The sequence below is a fragment of the Rhyacophila brunnea genome, unplaced genomic scaffold (genome assembly GCF_057557595.1).
Source record: "Rhyacophila brunnea isolate RB1 unplaced genomic scaffold, BYU_Rbru_1.0 scaffold_20, whole genome shotgun sequence".
Lineage (NCBI taxonomy): Eukaryota > Metazoa > Arthropoda > Insecta > Trichoptera > Rhyacophilidae > Rhyacophila > Rhyacophila brunnea.
Genome location: NW_028232860.1, coordinates 2,308,653 through 2,327,376, shown reverse-complemented (window position 1 = coordinate 2,327,376; position 18,724 = coordinate 2,308,653). Strand labels below are relative to the sequence as shown.

General features: G+C 30.3%; 1 protein-coding gene and 1 long non-coding RNA gene across 2 annotated transcripts in view; both read left to right on the top strand.

Moving 5' to 3' along the window:
* The window catches only part of Nrx-1 (Neurexin 1), a 542,497-nt gene that overhangs the window by 122,157 nt on the left and 401,616 nt on the right, over positions 1-18,724 (top strand). The window lies entirely within an intron of this gene.
* On the top strand, positions 782-2,474 carry LOC147071075 (uncharacterized). Its single transcript, XR_015070812.1, has 3 exons — positions 782-870; positions 1,264-1,455; positions 1,869-2,474. It is a non-coding gene; the product is annotated as an uncharacterized LOC147071075 (long non-coding RNA).

Genomic DNA, 18,724 nt, shown 5'->3' with positions numbered 1-18,724 from the left:
AAAAATGGGCACGAATAACACATTTGAAGATAATTCTAAAGATATTAATTATAAGCTATGTCTTTGACCATTCAAGTGTGATAAATATCTTACGAATAATGATTGCTTTATAATAATTATTGACCTAAGAATAAGGTAGTGTTTTTTTGAAATACGCAATTTGTTTTGGCATTCCCCAGTGGTTAAGCTACAACATACGGCCGTAGCCATAAATTGACAAACTAAAACTGAAGTAGGGAGTAATATTATGTTAACGTGCGTATTTGAACATGTACCTAACCAATTTTTTTTTTAAACGGTGTAATACTATATTTATGTTAAAATACAATAAAAGCTCAATTAAAGCTTAATTAAGGGCACACATGCTTACCTAGAGTTTCTGTTTTTTCATTTAAAGTTGAACTATGACATTGAATACTAGGTATGATTTTTAAAGTGAAAGTGATATTATGTTACATCTCTTTTACGCATGCTAATATGATCAAAAAGTTATTCTTTCTCTTTCTGTCACATTCGAATTTGATTACCGAAGTTTAAACATTTACTATGCGTATTAGCTGACGTGCTTCGTCGTTTACAAATTATAACATAAATTTAAAAAATATATGTATTTATAATATTAAATATATTTTATAATGTACACAGATTTTTTTAACAACTTTATTATATATACTTTTATTTATTTGTCGCATATTTAAAATGTTCTTGCTTTATTAAAATCTTTTTATTAGCCGGCCAAATAAATCCGTATTTTTGGCCATAGACTAATATAAAAATCTCTCTGCTGTCAAAAGTGTCAAATATTATGTTTACAAATTGCAAGGTACCTAAAACAATTGTGTTTTATATCAGGAATAAGAAACACTATCTGTAAGTACAATATTATGTTATTTATTACTATCGTAGTATTCTGTGTGTTTTGCATATATTATTCAAGTGTTTATTTATTGTTTTCTTAGTCTATACATGCTTTCAATGTTTCATAATTCCGACGTAATACAATCCTTTTTTTTGAGGTTAGTTACATTCATTCCAGAATTATATAAAACCTGTGATTTCATATATATTTGTTTGATATAATCTAAGGCGTTCTAGTTGTTATTAAACATGTTACCTACCTGATTACTTTATTTTAGTTAATCAATCTTTTTTGATGCTTTGTATTATCACTAATCCGTTTTAATTACCACTCTTCAAACAGTCGCCAACTATAAAAGATTAAAAATCACACTATTAACAGTTCCTATGTTATGTTTTTTGCAGATGGAGAAAATGTTTACCGAGATCTTTGCTTGTCGACGGTTTCATATGAATAAGATGGAATGAAATAAATCTTTTAATTAATAATGAAATAAATCCAACTTTCGGCGTACGATTCGAACATGGCGTGATTTATGACGTCGACCATAAAGCATATACACCCATTTTATAGATTTAATAGTACAATTACACAAGGTAAATATAAAGTGACTAATGTTTAAAAAATAAAACAATTTTATAAAAACATTTTTGCACTAAATTTATTATCGATAATGATATAAAAGTTGCTATTTTGATTCGTAATATAAAATATAATATAATTGTGCATATCAGTTACTTGTATCATATTAGGTATGTCATTTGGTAGAGCTTACTCTCCAAGTCTTGTCTTTTTCAGTCTCAATATCACTTTGATATTAGAAAAATTGTCTTTCCAACACCAATGAAAGGTGCATGTATCTATACACACACATTTCAAAGGCTTTAAGTTTTCTAGATACTGTATATTACTTCTTCTCTTCGGCTATATCCGCATCTTAGTTGCAGCATATGGATACAATGCGGCGCCTCCAAGAATCTCTGTCACTCTGTTTTTTGCATCGTTCCAGGTCATACTAGCAGTCCGTAACTCCGCCAGATATGCTATATAGATAGTATTTAGCGGCCATCCAGGACGCCGGAATCCGGTTGGCTTGAAGAACAGGCAAACCAGATTGGGATTCTCTTCAGGCACTCGCAGCACGTGGCCGGGCCAGGTACAAAGTTGCGTATTCACTCTCAGCGTGATGGGAGGCTATTTGGTGCGTTCTTTTATCTCCCGTTACTTCTAAAATTACCGCACACCCAGTATCCGTCGTAAACATCTGTTCTCGAAGCTCAGTATACGGTTGCTCGGAGCCTTTGTAAGGTGCCATGACATAAAAACTAGTAAGATATTTAAAATAGCTGCTAGAATGAATACATTGTTGAAAGGAAATGAAAACTGATAATATGATATATCAATTAATTTGTCCATCTGAAGTTGTAGATATCAGTTAATAATTATGTGTTATACCAGTAATTAAATGCTGACTTCAAATGAAAATTGACAATTAAATATTGAAATAATATATTACCAGTTTTGATTTTTTTAAGTACTATACTATATCCATGGTTCATATTACAATGTCATAGTAAAACTTAGAAGAATAAAATATGTCGTAAGACGAAATCAATCTTGGGGTTTTAATATAAGTTAAATAAATAGTACACAGCTAATTTGTTATTACTTTGAATACATGCCATGTCTTTACATCAATAAAAAACAGAAAAACAATTTAATAATGTATAAATATTTATATAAGACTTAACAACGGCTGACATCTAGTTAGACACGATGACCTACATTTAATTTCCTCTTATTTTAAAATTCACCAAGATATATCCTAATAAGTAGGTAAGTATATTACATTTGTACATATAATAAGTAAATCAAGTACAAAATTAAATTACTATTGAAGCAGTATATATGGACCCCACAGAGTAATTAACAATATAATAATTTATATAATTATATCGGGTATATACTATATTGACACATTTTAATGAAGTCTATTTTTCTTGGTACCTACGTTCAATGATAAATGTTGTTTTATATTGTAACATAAACAATGGTAATATGCATTGATCTTTCTGATTTTTAAACTGTGATATCTATTTTATATATCTATTGATTTCTATGTGTATTATTGATACATTATTTATTTCAAATACAATAATTTCAAAACTAACAGTAAATAATATATAGAAAGCGTCATGTTGTTTAGTTGGAAAATCTACTAGGAAATTCCATCCAATCCAAATCCAATTTTTACCAGGTGGGTACTTGTAGGTCAGTTATTTTTGGAATAAAATGAATCCCTTAAAAAATATGAAATAAGAATAGAATGATAAATATTTGTGAAAATTTACCAAATCAACATGTTTAACGTGAATTTTTTCACACTAAAATGATAAATATTGTTAAGAAAATATACACAAACAGTTCATTCAGAAGTTATGACGTTTAAAAGATCCCGCGAGTTAACTCGTGCATGGCACTGATCAGTTATGAGGTGATATCAGTTATAATCATTTATGAGGAATGGTTATAAGCCATTGGCACAACCAATTTGGTTTTTGACCTTGAGAACAAAATGTAATTTTTACACGGGACCAAACTCCACGGCTGCAGACGAATGCTTATACAAAATATGGCACAGTGGAATCGCCAGCAAGATCTTTAGGTATCATTATTTAGATGTAAGTATACATATTATTTTGAATTTCATAAAATTACACTCGTTGTGGGTGTCTAGTAACAGTAAACTATATTAGTAAATTAGATATATCTTGATGAACTATAAAATAGTGATGTAATATAGACTTGTTGAAAATATATTAAGCATAATAAAATTTAAAATAAAAATTTAGAAATTCAGCCTTTCTGGTTCTCTAATATTCATAGATCTACTGGTTCTGGGATCTACTATTTCTGGCAGTAGACAATTCATATAAAAGTGATATATCTTTTTTTCAATCTTTTCAATCCAAAATGTCTCGTCTTTTTTGATTAATTCTATTTTAACAGGAAAATTATGTCCCGTCCAAACTCCAAATAAACAGACATCTTTCTTAGTAATATGAAGCTGCCCCTGAATCTGGAAGTACCAATCGTGATTTTTATCTATTACCATATTCCTGTCTTTATCTACTTTCCAAAATTTATTTTTTTTTCTGTACAATAGCTTCATCTGCACTTATTCCAGCAGCTGAGAAAGGACATTTTATTTCAATAATTGTATCATCATCGCTGATGCCATCTGGCATTGCACCGATAAAATCATACACATCATCGATAAACAATCCACATCTCTCAATCTTAATTCGTTCTTGTACACTAAGCTGTTGTAAAGCTATTGATTCATTTTCTTTACCATATTTTACCGCTTTCACGTTGGCTAATGATTGGCTATATAATAAACGTTTTACCAAAGGCCCAAATTTTGTATTTTCTCGCCGCTTACACACCTTTCCAAAAACAGAGGCAGTAAGAAGGTTTCGTCGCCTTTCTAGCCATTCTGCACATTCAGATTGTAATACAGTGCGTCTTTCTATATCCCTCCTCTCATAGTTTGTCAGTTTGAGTTTTTTCAAAAAAGTTTCTTTTAACAATTGATATTGATTTTTGTCCATATCAGGTTTTTGGCAACTCTCTCCATAATCTGGATTAGATAAAGGAACAGAATGTATTGGTTTTCGCCAAGGTTTTCCTATTTTTTTTTTATTTATTTTCAACCTTCTTGATTCTAAGCGATTTATGAAGGCTTTTGGGCTATTTTTATAAACTTGTTTTTGAATTGTGCAATGTAACTTATTTGTATTAAATGCGATTACCGCCGCTGCACATCGTCCCATGTACGATTGTCTTTGAGAGTAGTTAATTCTCTTGCCGCCTACAAATTTTGCAATCATGTTATTAAAAGATTCTGAAATATTAGTAGAAAAATTATAAATTAAACTTTTTGAATTTAGCACCAAACGAGAATTATATATCATTAATTGAGAAAATAGACTGCATTACTTTAATGCTGGTACATAATTTACATCAAGCATGTCCTCTGTATTTGGTTCATTTGTACAAAAATATGGTAGACAAGAAGTATGGTCTCCAAAAACATGGTGCGGTCCATTAATTAAATCTTTTTTCAAAGCGATAACCTTTTCTTCGAAAATACTATCTTGTAGTTTTCTATACTTGATTGCACCTATGACGGCTTTCCGCAGACGTCTTTTTCTTGACGCAATGATTTTTCTTACATTCAAGGGATATCTTGTGTCTTTGGTTAATGCCTCTATTTTGCCACAATAATTTCTAATTAAATGGTTTTTACATTCAACTTTCTAGACAGTTACATTCGGATATGGGTGACAATCAAGAATTTTTTTGTATGTGCTGGAATCTCCATCAGCAATCAATTTTGAATAAATCAATCCATGTGTATTAATAGATTCTTTAAAGCCTTCTAATATTGCTGTAGATTCCATTCCAGCTGACGGACCGGTGTAATTTAAAAAGCATTTATGTTGTTGAGCAGGGATATTTTTATTTTTAGCTTTGGCGCACAAATCGCAATATTTATTTTTCACTGACATGTACAAAATCTTTCCGGTTCTTTGACCAATGATCGTGGCAGCGCCAGATGCTGCGGAATAATTGCATCTGTATGAACGTTTCGACCAACAGCCGTCTGCAACAACTGATATCATGGGAATACCAGAAGAATCGACGTCACCATTTTCGATTGCAAGTTGTCGCTCTTCTTTCGCAGCGTTTTCCATACTCTTATTTTTGGTTTCTTCAAACCACTCGTACACCTTCTGTTGACTCTTTCTGTATGTTCTTGCTGTAATCGATGGTACGTCAATTGCTGAACACATTTCTTCCAGATTTGAAAATCCACTGCCGATACTGATTATACTGGATACAAATGCGTCACACAGATTCATTTTGTTTTTGTTCATTTCAGTGGTATATAATTTTAATTTTTTACCACAAAGTTTACATTGGATAAAAAATGTACTACTAAAGTTATCCCGATTTTCCCCAAAAATTTCTAAATGTGATAAATTACAATTAAATGGAGAATCATGGTGGCTAATTAATTGAAGTTGTTGGAAAAAATATGAAAAGTCTATAATTCTACGGCCTTCTACACGGAATTTAGGGCTTGAATCTTCAATTTCATTTTCTATAATAAATTCTTCGTGTTCGTGTTCAAATGTGGGATGAAATTCTGGTTCAGGTAGTATGCTTTGAGGATTTCCATGCTCAGGCATAGTCTTCGGCAATATATCAATACTATAATACATTCAAAAATATTAGTTTAGTAGATAGTTAACAGAAAACAAAATGTATAGCTGCTATTAATTATTGTACCAGATTATAATTTTTGTCACAGACACACTAATTTCGAATAAGACATGGCACAAACATAATATAAGTACAAATGATCATTATACTTAATTGTGTGTATTAATAAGTAATACGCAAAACTTCCTTTTGCAAGATAAATAAATATTGTGAACCAAAATTTTCTGTGAAATGTGGTTTTTTCAACTATGTATAATTATGTCAAATTATAAAATAATAAATTCAAACCTTTGTGTTTTTATTGTATTAATATTTCCATCTTTTCTCCTACGTCTTTTTTTGGAACTTCCAGCCATCGGATAGTGAGTTCGTGGCATTTTTTGTAAGTACAATCGATATAAATAATTGTGATAATATTGTTAGGTACCTATGTCAAAAACCGAGGATGAAAATTTCGCATTCCCGCTGAAATAAATGACGTTCATAGTATTGCCAGGCTAAACTTTCGAAATTAAAGTTAATTTAAAAGAAAAAACTATTTCATTGGAAAATATTATGTAAGTACAGGCATCCATTATTATGTTATTATTTGATGAAAGTATTCTTTAAAATCATCTGTATTATTATAATCTCGCAAATTCATAATTTAGTAAAAGTTAAATTTTCTGTAATATAAATATCAGTAGGTACCTAACCTAGGTAGATTCATAATTTGGCTAAGTAAAAAATATAGATATTTTTACTTCGCGATGTGTTTGAGGTGTTCTAAATTATGTAAGTATGTTTAATAACAAATGTGAAATTCGTAAAACCTCATGTGTATTATTTATTAAATAAAAATAGTAAAACTAATAGTAGATACAAATGGTGAAAAACTTCTTTCAATTATTTACTAAAATATCAATCCAATAATATTTTAGTAGATATGGCAATACTGGACGACCTGATATATTTCACTGAAATAAAATAAAATCTATCACAATTTATAAAATACATACCTACTACAATCATAATTATTTTGAATGTAGAGGGAGATAGTTATAGAAAGGGACAGAAAACTGATTGCTATGTTGCAATATTAGGCAAAATAGATTGCAACAGTGTTAAAAATTGTAATGTATGATTTAGTATGACATAACGTAGAATTGACGCAAATACAAATTTCTTCAGATTTTTTTTTGTTTTGTCCTCAAATGTCAAAATATGTTTTCCTTTTGAATAATTTGTCCGAATTTATGTTTGTATCACCTATTTTTGTGCTCAATTTGTAGCATTCACTTTTATAAACATATTTTTATACAATATTCGTGGATTGGCGTATTTTTTTGGTCATATGAAGTGAAAATAGCACCAGCTAAAGATTCCATACATCTAACGCCAAATTTGCAGGCGGTCTGACGTCCCATCGAGTTGGTCAAATATTTCGTGAAATGGTTGTTTTTAAAATGTATCTATTTAGTATTATAAATTTATATTTAACAAGATATTTCATCATTTATTCAATGATTAATGATAACCCTTCTGATACGTAGCTTTAGATTATTTGGAATGTCTATAATTATCGCATATTTTAATAACAAAATATCCAGTCGATTCCGTTAGATTTAGAGCCAACAGAAACTGCAAATATTATAATTATACTGAATATATTTTACTACATTATGTTTGATAACATTAAAGCTATCTATAATAAACGTTTTGACATAATATTTAGTGGAAAAAACGGTTATCAACACAGTCTATTAATGTCACAAAAATATGGCTTCGTTATCAATTATTACATTTCAAGGTTCCAAAGAATATTATTTTACGTCATAAAAATACTTTATGCAGTTATCAAATGTTTAACATAAATATTTGCCGATGAATAAGCTTCATAATTATATAAATAGTTTTTCTATAAATCTTACGTAAGATTCAGGCTTAACCTCCGAAAATACCAGAAAATAGCTGACATGGAACACCTTCCCCCTTAAATTATGTAATAATTTAATAATAAATCTGTCAATCGTAGTTGGTTGGAAATGAAAGTAAGTAGGTATATTCAAAGTATTATGAGGTATATCTGTTTTCAAAAGCCTATGTTTAAAAGTGTATGATAAATAACATTTTGGTGTTTAAGTGGTTGTAACATTAAAGTAATTGATATTGTACTGTCAAGTAACATCAATAAGCCGGATTTTGTGAAATAATAATAATATATACGTGCCGAAAAATTTGATTACATCGTTTTACGGATTATATAATATTGTAGATTTTATCAATTTAGTGCTAACATGCGTCTCAAAAACCTGGACATTAGCGCTGTGAAGTTAACGACCCCTAAATATTTTTAAATAAATATCACCGCCGCGATCAAGGGTGGAAACGATTAGAGAAAAAAATACATTGTAGAAGTATATTATAATTTGTATGAAGACTGTTACATAGATCAATCAATTGATATTGAAAGATTGCACTGGCTACGTTATGTGTACACAATATCGAGTAGTATAGGCACAGTAAAATAGAAAAAGCAAAAATTATCTAGCTATATGAAGATGTCATCAACCGCTGTGTATTTGGGGTAGGGATTCCAATCCCGGGATCCCGAGCTATTTTCGATACCTATGAATCCCGGGATTGGTAAACGTAATCCCGAAGATTTCGGGATTGATTTTTTTATCAATGTTTATGGAAAATAAAATAAAAACGAAAATATAATAGAAAAAATACTTTTAATAACAAATAACTAAATTAGAAATAAACTGAATTTGAATGAAGTTTGATTTATACCCATATGTAAATTGCCGATCCATTTTATTTATTCACATAAATTAATAAAAATGAGAAAGTTTGGAAAAAAACAATGCTTCGCAATTTTAACAAAGTAATTCCACCATGATCTCATACGTTTTACGGCAGTTTTCATATTTGGCTGACTAATTAGATTTATGAAGCAGAAAAGCCATACACCACGATTTGGTCTATTATTTTAAATCTCGCTAACCCATTCAATAAGTCTTTACTATCAGAAACAGCAATCTCATATTAAATACATATTACCTATTATTTATATTACAATATTATTTACTACATTAAACTTATGTATTTTCACGACTGAACGTACACAATATTAACAATAATGTCTTAAATAGTATAAATTATACCAGATTTATTTTTGACCGATTTTATCAATGTTATTTGTTCATATAAAAATATTATATTAACTATGGAAAAAATGCCAATCCCGGGATTGTCAAACAGTAATCATAAAATCCCGGGATCAGAATTTTGGCTCGGAATTGGATTCCCTTATTTAGGGTAGGTACAATACTGTGTACTCTGTAGAAAGAGTTAATAGTCTATCATGCTTCTGATGATAAATATAACGGAATTCGAACCATGCAAAATATAATATTACAAAAATACAGCTCTAATATATAATATATGGCAATGGTGAAGGGTGAGGTCGGCTATTAAGATCTGACATAAATAATACACAATATTAAACTTTCTCAGTTAAACATTTCATTGACCTAGAGACTACAATGTGTAGATAGTGTTTGCTAGTTTATAATTAGTAATAAAACCCCGCCTAATCCAAGCCATAGTAGAAAAGAGTTAAAAAATATTCGTTTATCTCTAAAATATCTATAATTATGCCATTAAACCATACATTATTTTTTTAGATAATTTATAGATAGAAGAATATTTTTAATCGATTATGGTTTGGTAAGGCAAGGATTAATTAAAAAAAAATGATACCATCTGTAATATTATGTACATATTATTAATTCAACGAAAAAAAATAAGTATGACTGAAAAAGTGTGCCCTATTTTTGTCTGATCGCCCATAGCATAGCTAAATTATTATGGTTTGGTTTAGGTTTAATTGAACTTTAAAAACTAACCAGATTCACCCACAAATTGTATTCTTAGTTCAACAAAAACAAATAAGTATGACTGACAAAGTTTAGTATGCACTATTTATGTTGAAACTTAACAGCCACCACCCTTTTGCCACTGATATTTATATAGAAGCGTTAGGTACTAACTGATATGGTTTTCAATCGGTACCACATTGACCAATTGAAAAAAAAATACTTAGTTTTCCTTTTAAGATTTTATATCAAACTTAATCTTCTTGTACTCAGGTTTTAACAAACAAATAGTCACAGTGAGTAATTACTTCTTGTAATTAACTGCAAATTAACCTTTAAAAGTATACACCGAAGTTCGCTTCACGAGAACCCCCGCACAAAAAGTAACGCAAACCCACACACATGCGTGAAAGCCTGGTTTAATATTCACGAGGAGGCAGGGAAACTTTTCACCCCTTTGTTTGGCCTGCGCTATATACTTATCAACCCTTGAACAGTTTCTGTTTAAGTTTAGAAACACTTTTGTTTCCCTGTGTACACGGTAGCCTCTCGGGTAGTCCGGCTGCGTTAGACTAATGAGTATGACTCCGTGTCAAGTGCAGGACGCTGGATTTTAGGCTTTTTATTACTTTGGCTGTTTTGTAAGTAAGGTAAATGACATAACATATTGATGGCAACCAGTGGCGAAGACTCCATACTAGGCGATTATTTAAAGCCTTCCTTCTGAAGAAAAATATTTTTTAATGTTATATTGACATATTGAATAATATAATCACATAATAATATATTCAATATGCCCAACGACATCTATTGTATAATTGTCATAATAATTTTACGATCTTTTCCACTATTTCAATAAGCACCATTTATGGCATGTCTCGAAGGTTTTAAAAAATAAGCGACATCTCGTTTCGCTTTACATATTGTATGGATTACGTTCGCGTGAATCAAAAACTTTTTTTATATGAAGTTTTTTTCTCATAATTTCAAGACGTCTGCGGCGGCTCATATACATTGGTAAGCTATTTAAGGAGCGCTTACGCTTACATATTACGTAAGTGCACATTTATTCAAAATAATTTAAGTATAAGATAATTTTAAAAAATAATTTCTAGGGATTCAATCACATATAAATATTGATTGTTGTTAAAAATTATACATAATTTATCTCGTGATTTTTATTTGTCAGTTAGTTTATTCATAGACTAAGACAATTTATTCAACCAATTATGTAAGTTGAAATCTGATATTGTATCTAAGTCTGTGTTTTAAATATAGAAGTATTTTAAAATGTCTAGTTTACGGGTTAAATTATAAATTGTTATGGAACAGATTCACAACAACGGATATTTTCAATATATTTTGAGCGTATCTTGCGTTTATTTTTAAGAAAATACATAATTCAAATTAATTGCTTAATTTTATACCATCAGTGAGCTTTTGAAATTTCATCGGTTTTTATGTACCTACCTATTCATCAATAGTTAATTCGGATTATCTTCTTATTTCCCCTAAATACATCTAACAAGTGTGCTTTCTCCACAGCCTACCTCTTTCCAAAAGTCACCCTTTGCCACTGATGGCAACCCTTCCAACAAGATTATTTACACACCGTTTTATAAAAATACTTCAGCCACGGGTGTAAGTTCTTTCAATAAAAATCGAAGTGAAACGAAAATTGAAACCAAGGGGCGTAATAATGATAGAACAGCGCACTGCGCTCTCTCAGTTTTAGTCAATCAAGGGAGTGACTATTTTATGCATTTCGCATTATATACCAGTGGCAATGAGTAGAGGAAAACTGTTAAGATTCGACATACTAAACTTTGCCAGTCATATATATTTGTTTCAATTGAACTAAGAATACAATTTGCAGATGGTGCTGATTAGTTTTTAAAATTCAATTAAACCCTGCCAAACCAAACCATACTATGTAATAGGTATGCTATGGGCGATGCAAAAAAATAGCTCACACTTTTATTGTCATACTTATTTGTTTTCGTTGAATTAAGAATACATAATAATTATTATAGATGGTGTTGGTTAGTCTTTTAGAATTCATCAAGAATCACTACGACCGTGCGCATTCTACACAAACGACATTTTTAAATAGTACAAAGGCCTCGAGGTTTGTCTTTGACAGTAGTTAGCAAAATAGAATACTCGTAGTTGTTTTATTTTTAATTGAAAAGACGGCGTCAGTGCCAATATAAAATTCTACCTTTGACATTTAAAAAAGACAAAGTAACAACAGGACAGTTCATACCATTTGCTCTAAACCATTAATCTGAAAGATATCCATCTGAAGATGAGAAGCCAATAAATTAGAATAAAATTAGCAATATTAAGTTTTTTAATATTTTTTTTCGAAACTGAGTACGTTTTTGACTCGTGTACCTTTAGTATTGTTGGCTCACACTATGTTACAGATAGTCGGATGAAAATAAAGTTCTAAAAAGACAAGATATGCCTAAATATTGAATGTAAATAGCAATTGAATCCAGATACGTAATTTTAACATATATGTGAATGTTACTGTTACCTAGGTTATAGTTCTGTATTCATAATCTTCACAGTGATCGAGTGGATATCTTTTGTTCTATTGCCTCTTTCAAATTAAGTTGCTCCAAAATCCACGTCTAATTGTATCTAGACCAGTGGTTCCCAAAGTTGGCTGGGCTCCGACCCATCTAACAAAAATTTTCAATCTTGGGACCCACCTCTTAGCTGTCTTAGAGAAAAGAGGGCATAAATATTGGTAATGCTTAGATTCCCTAGTGGCGAGTCGTGGTGCTGTCTTATTTGTTCTAATTGAAATTAAAAAAAAATATTTATAAGCGTTACCAATATGAATGAAAGACTGTTGAAATAAGAAACACAACTTAAATAAAAAAAAAATATTACTTAAATACCTACACATGCAAGAAAGTTATTTCAATGGGAAGGATGTATTTGTTTCTTATTTTTCTTCATTACAGTTTTAGCATCAACTTCAACTTTAGTTACTTTTAATCGCAGTGAGTTTGATATATCCAATTTATTTCGGTATTTAGTTTTAATGTTAACCATAGCCGAAAATCCACCCTCACATAGATAAGAGGTAGTAAAGAGGAGGATGACTTTCATAGCTTCATCAAACAGGCAAGGATAATTATCAGCAACTGAGAGCCAGAAAATTTACGATTGAAACTATTTTTCAGTGACGTATCTTCTGATAAATCAATGAGTTCTTCACTTGCTTTTGTTGAAATTATAGTTGGTTTAGTTTATTTCAATTTTTAGGAATTATAAATAGCGAATTAAATATCAAATTTATCACTTCATATTTTTTTTTTCATGTATACGGTGGCGAGGGCCCACTCAATATTCGCTCGCGACGCACTGGTGGGTCGCGACCCATAGTTTGGGAAACCATGATCTAGACGACTGCTTATTTTTAGTGTATTTTTTTTTGGTTGTACTTTTCTTTTCTTGCATTGCCTGTCTTATCTATGTATATATTTTTTTATGTTTTTCTGTATTTTTTCTCTCTCTATTTTTATTATATATCTATATATCAATAACTCTCCAATTATATTCATTACAGCTGTAGGGTACATCATATTTTATCTAATTTAATTTGATTTATTTTGCTTTTTGTGGCCGCCTGTTATTGGGACACATATCAATTTTTTTCTATATTATATTGATATTTATCCTGTGTGATTGGTCTCCTTGGTTGACCTAAATAAATATATAAATTAGCCAAATGTCTATCTATTTATGATGTTGACAAAGTGTAAAGTTATTACTCTGTACGTACTGTATGTACTTATCTTCTATTTAACATTTCAAATACCGATTCTTTAACAACTATCACATGATATCCAAGTATTAATAGCAAACACCGACGATCATCATGACGTCACGGGTGCTAATCTCTCTACAGAGAGGACAAGCGACGAACCAACCGACCCGAAGTAGCGTGAAATAATAATATCGAATTTTGCAAAATTGAATACGGGGATTAACCAGGCCGGGCGGGAAGCACGGCTTGGTTGACGCGGCTAAGGCACATCCTGTTTAACAGGAAGCCGCCCCCTCCGCCGCGCCCCTCGCCGGGGCTTTCCCGTCGAGTCGAGTTTTCCCGCGCTTTTACTGGGGCGGCAATGGTGATTTGCTGCCGATAGATAAAGTGCAGAACGAATAGTTGCAGTAAACGTTGGGATTTTTTTTCACTGCGTGATTTACATACTTAACAAACCAAAAATCAGAATATGCGGTTGTTATATTAAATATATTGAAAACTCTGCCATACATAATATTATTTCCTCTCAAGAAAATATACAATTGTATATAATATACTCGCAGTAGGTACCATTGGCGAAGGGTGGAGGTGAAGCACAAAACTATCAAATGCCATCGCTTTTCCTGCGGCGTTGAATCGCCTACGGCCGGTCCTGAGTATATACTGTATAAAAAGAAGGTACAATAGAAATGAGACAAAATTCGGAGAAAATTTTTTTTACATAGTTGAAAAATTAATAAGAAAAATATTTTTTGCATCACCCAATTAATCAGGGTGAAAAGAAACACATCTTTTATAAATGTTTATTTTGCATAAAAATATTTATATTGAACAAAAACAACCCAACATAATATATAGATTTAATATAAATATAAAAAAAACGTTCTGCGAGTTTACTATTTAATATATTTTATCAAAGAATACTTTTTTCTTTATTTCCTATTTTTATATACCTACTTAAAAAATATATCGTTAGTGTTATTATTACATAAAATCACTGAAATTAATAAATACCTTTAAAATATAAGTTTTAATGAAAAATTATATGTATGTGTTTGTGGGTTTGTTCACAGAGATTATAAAATATATTTTTTTATCGTAAAAACTATATAATGTTATCATTAATTTTACTAATGGTTTTATAAATGCGTTTAAAAATTAATAAATGTAAAAAATCTTAACACCATTGCACATGGATGTACTTAAATATGACTATATTCTAAAACATTAGATCGAGAGGTTTAAAAAAATACTATTTTATGTAATAAAAATACTTTATGCAGTCATCAAAAATGTTTAAAATAAATATAAAGGATAATAAGGCTTCAAAATTATATAAATAGATTATCTACAACGTTTAAGGAATGTCCAGGCTTATGCTCTAAAAATATCGTAAAATCTCCATTTTGGCCTACGTGGGGCATGTAGGCCCTTAAACAGACAGAATTTTTTTTTATGTAAATCCATTAAGAATGTATAAGAAAAGCTTACCTACGTAATTATTGTATGAGATGGGAACAACAATTTCATATAATAATCTCTAGTTAATATAACTAAATGTAACCAGGCTTTATAATTATTTACTATAGAAATAAATCACTTCATTTTAAATGATGAAAGCCGTGAAATATTACGAAATTTACTCGAGTTGTGATAACAGACCCTTCGGAGTGTTCGTCAGCACCAACCGGAACGGCTTATTATAAATGCAAAATCACACGGAAATTTAGTTCTGTTTCAAATGTGAAATGACGCTTTGACAAATAATCGTAACCGTAATGATAGCGACAGGCAACTCAAGCCTAATGAAGTTTCGCGGGGAATTTCCCGGCAATAACACGACATGCTATTTGCTCGCTCATGTGGGATGTAAATAAACAAACTGAAGTATGTTAATAATCTTTATGGCTATATAAACAGAAAGATATATTAAATACTATCGACCGAAGGTACTTGATGGAATTTGAATTTAAATTCTAATAGATTTAAATTTTGTACCTACTATTCCATTTGAGTCGTTTTTTGCGACCTAGGTTATCATAGATATAATATATCAATGCGTTGCCATTGTTCCCAGAATAGACGATTTTACACTCCTCTTGAGTGTAAGTATATTTTGTTTATAATTGATGATGATCTATAATTAACTATTTCTTTTATTCAACGAATAATTCACAAGATTTAAGAATATATCATTCTGATTATTGAACATATTATATAATTTAGAAAAACACTTTCTGAGAGAGTAAGAGTTTGATTTGGAAGAGCGCTGATGAGCAGGTATTAAAAATGACCAATTTGTCGCAATTAGTATATCACGCCGTAGCATATTGGTTAAATGTGACGAATGGGGCATAAACCCGTGGAGATGCAGGGTTCGATTCCCGGCCGGGGTGGCTTACTTTTTTCAAAAAAAGATTTTTTCTATTGGTAATATTATACTCTCTCAGAAAGTGTTTTTCTAAATTATATATGTTTACTAATGATCTATTATTAGATTTGACGATTTATTATACACTAAATTATCGAGTGTATTATTATTGATAATAATTTTTATATGGGGGGTTTTTCACAAACACTTTAACTATGCTTTATGTTTTTTATTGTGACCCTTGACTTTATAAGTAGGTAATGGAGTTTTAACCTACTTTATTGTATTGATTTATTATATAAGTTAGCGTAGTCAGTGTTTATTTGCCTTTTGGCGAGTGTACACAAAGCCTGAAGATGCCGAAAGGCGAAACCTGGGTCGCAAAAAACGACTCAAATGGAATAGTACAAAACTTAAATCCATTAGAATGATACATTTTTTTAAATTCAAAACTGAATAATTTGGATGAATCATAGATGGATCGATAGCTGAAAGGCAAGACCACTTATCCGGAATGTGAAAGATATGAGTTCGAGTCCCACTCGGTCCAATTTTTTTTTTCTCTTCCTTTCGGGTATACAACGTGATCGTAAAACCTATAGTTCTCTACGGATACGAAACCTGGAGCATTACGGAGAAACAAGAAAAAGCTATCTAAGTATTTGAAAACAAAATTCTTCGAAGAATACTTGGACCAATTAAAGAGGACCAAGGGTGGCGCATTCGTAAGAATGCCGAACTTTACAAGTCTTTCAAGCCGAAGATCAGAAATATTCTAAGGGCAAGAAGATTGTGCCAATAAGTCACTAGTATAATAATAATATAATGGTATATAATTCATTTTTGAGACATTAATAATACAAAACGTTCATATTATGAATCTAGCCAGACATCGGTCAAACTCTTTGTAGTATCTAGGTTTTCTTATTAGATTAGTATTATGTTTTTATTAATTACTGTAATTAAAGGGTATGTAAAAAGCTACATTATGATTATAAAAATATGACTCAATTAAAGATAATATGATTCAATTTATCAAAATGCGTAAAACAAAATATGGATTACAGGTAATATTTTCGTTCATTCGAGTAAGCCATTTTGCATTTACAAATTCTAAATTTGAATTTTCGTCGAAACGTCAAAAACAACGGCGATGTACATTATTTTGAATTTCATTTGTTTCGTAAAATGACACTACAAGATCGATCAAAACGTCAAAAGTAATTCTTTCCATCACGTCATCTCCCACGCGATGTTTTGGATGCTTTTTAGATTTTTTTTTATTCGGGATCATATTTTCATTGTAAAAGCTTTTCTCTTATATGTATTTTTTTTCGCATCCTTTCGGCTGCTGGCTAAATAGTGCTCAATTTATTTTACATACCTACACACTATGGACTATCCAGTTTTTCTCATTAATACAAGAATCCTTCTGCTATTAAAATGAATCCAACATATATAAAAATGACGCATAAACAAAAAAGAATCTATGGTCTAATATTTTAGTTAGCAAGAAGTCAATCTGAAAAAATTTGCAACAGGACTGCGCTCAGATATAAAACAACTATGACTATTTAAATCTATAGAATTTTATGGAAATTGGATTAGTTTAATTGAACTAAGTTTCGTCTTAGGGTATCTTTAAATTTTATACGAATTTTAATAAAAAAAAATGGCTGATATTCTTGTCTATTAAAATTAAGTTCGCCCGCTAACTTTCAAAGAACATTTTAGATCAACAATTATTCATAGTTTTGATGTATGTACTTAATGTCACTTAATTTAAAAATACAGATTTGTCTAAACAATAAAATATGTGTACAATTTAAAATATTTTTTTCGTACTATGACTATACTGAACGCACTGTATAACCATTCATAAGTTACGTGTATCAGGTAATCAAAATTATATTTTCTAATCTGGGAATGAAATTGGTAAATCAATTTTATTCATATCAGGATTTATCTGTGGGAACAAACCATTGATATCAGTGAAACATACTTAAATAAGGTCAAATATTATGTAACCCAAAGGTGTTTAAAAACTCCTTCTATAGGAGATATTTATAGTCTAAATTTATGAAATTTAACCAAAAAAAGAACCACTGGTCCACATATTATGAATGGGACTTTGCATTGAAAGACCATTATTTTGTAAAGAAAAGTAAAGTAAAGTACACTATTATGACATTTATTTATTAATTTACAGGCATGTAAAAAACAATCAATCCATGTATCAAAAACCAGAATGCCAACTGAGAGATATTAATAGTTGTGAAGATTACCAACATAACCAAACTTCACGCGTTTACTTAGTATTTTCAATTTCTAATTATAGTAAATACAAATTCCTTGAGGTTACCCGATTATCATGATGTAATATTTTTTAATGGCGTCCATTATAAGATTTAATGTTATTTTTAAATGTGCACTTTTTATAAATAATATTTTCCATTACGATATTGAAATTTTTATGTCAGACCGTAGCATGCACGCTTCACCCTAATGATGATATATCCAGTCAATCAATTGTTTTTTCACCATTTTTAAGT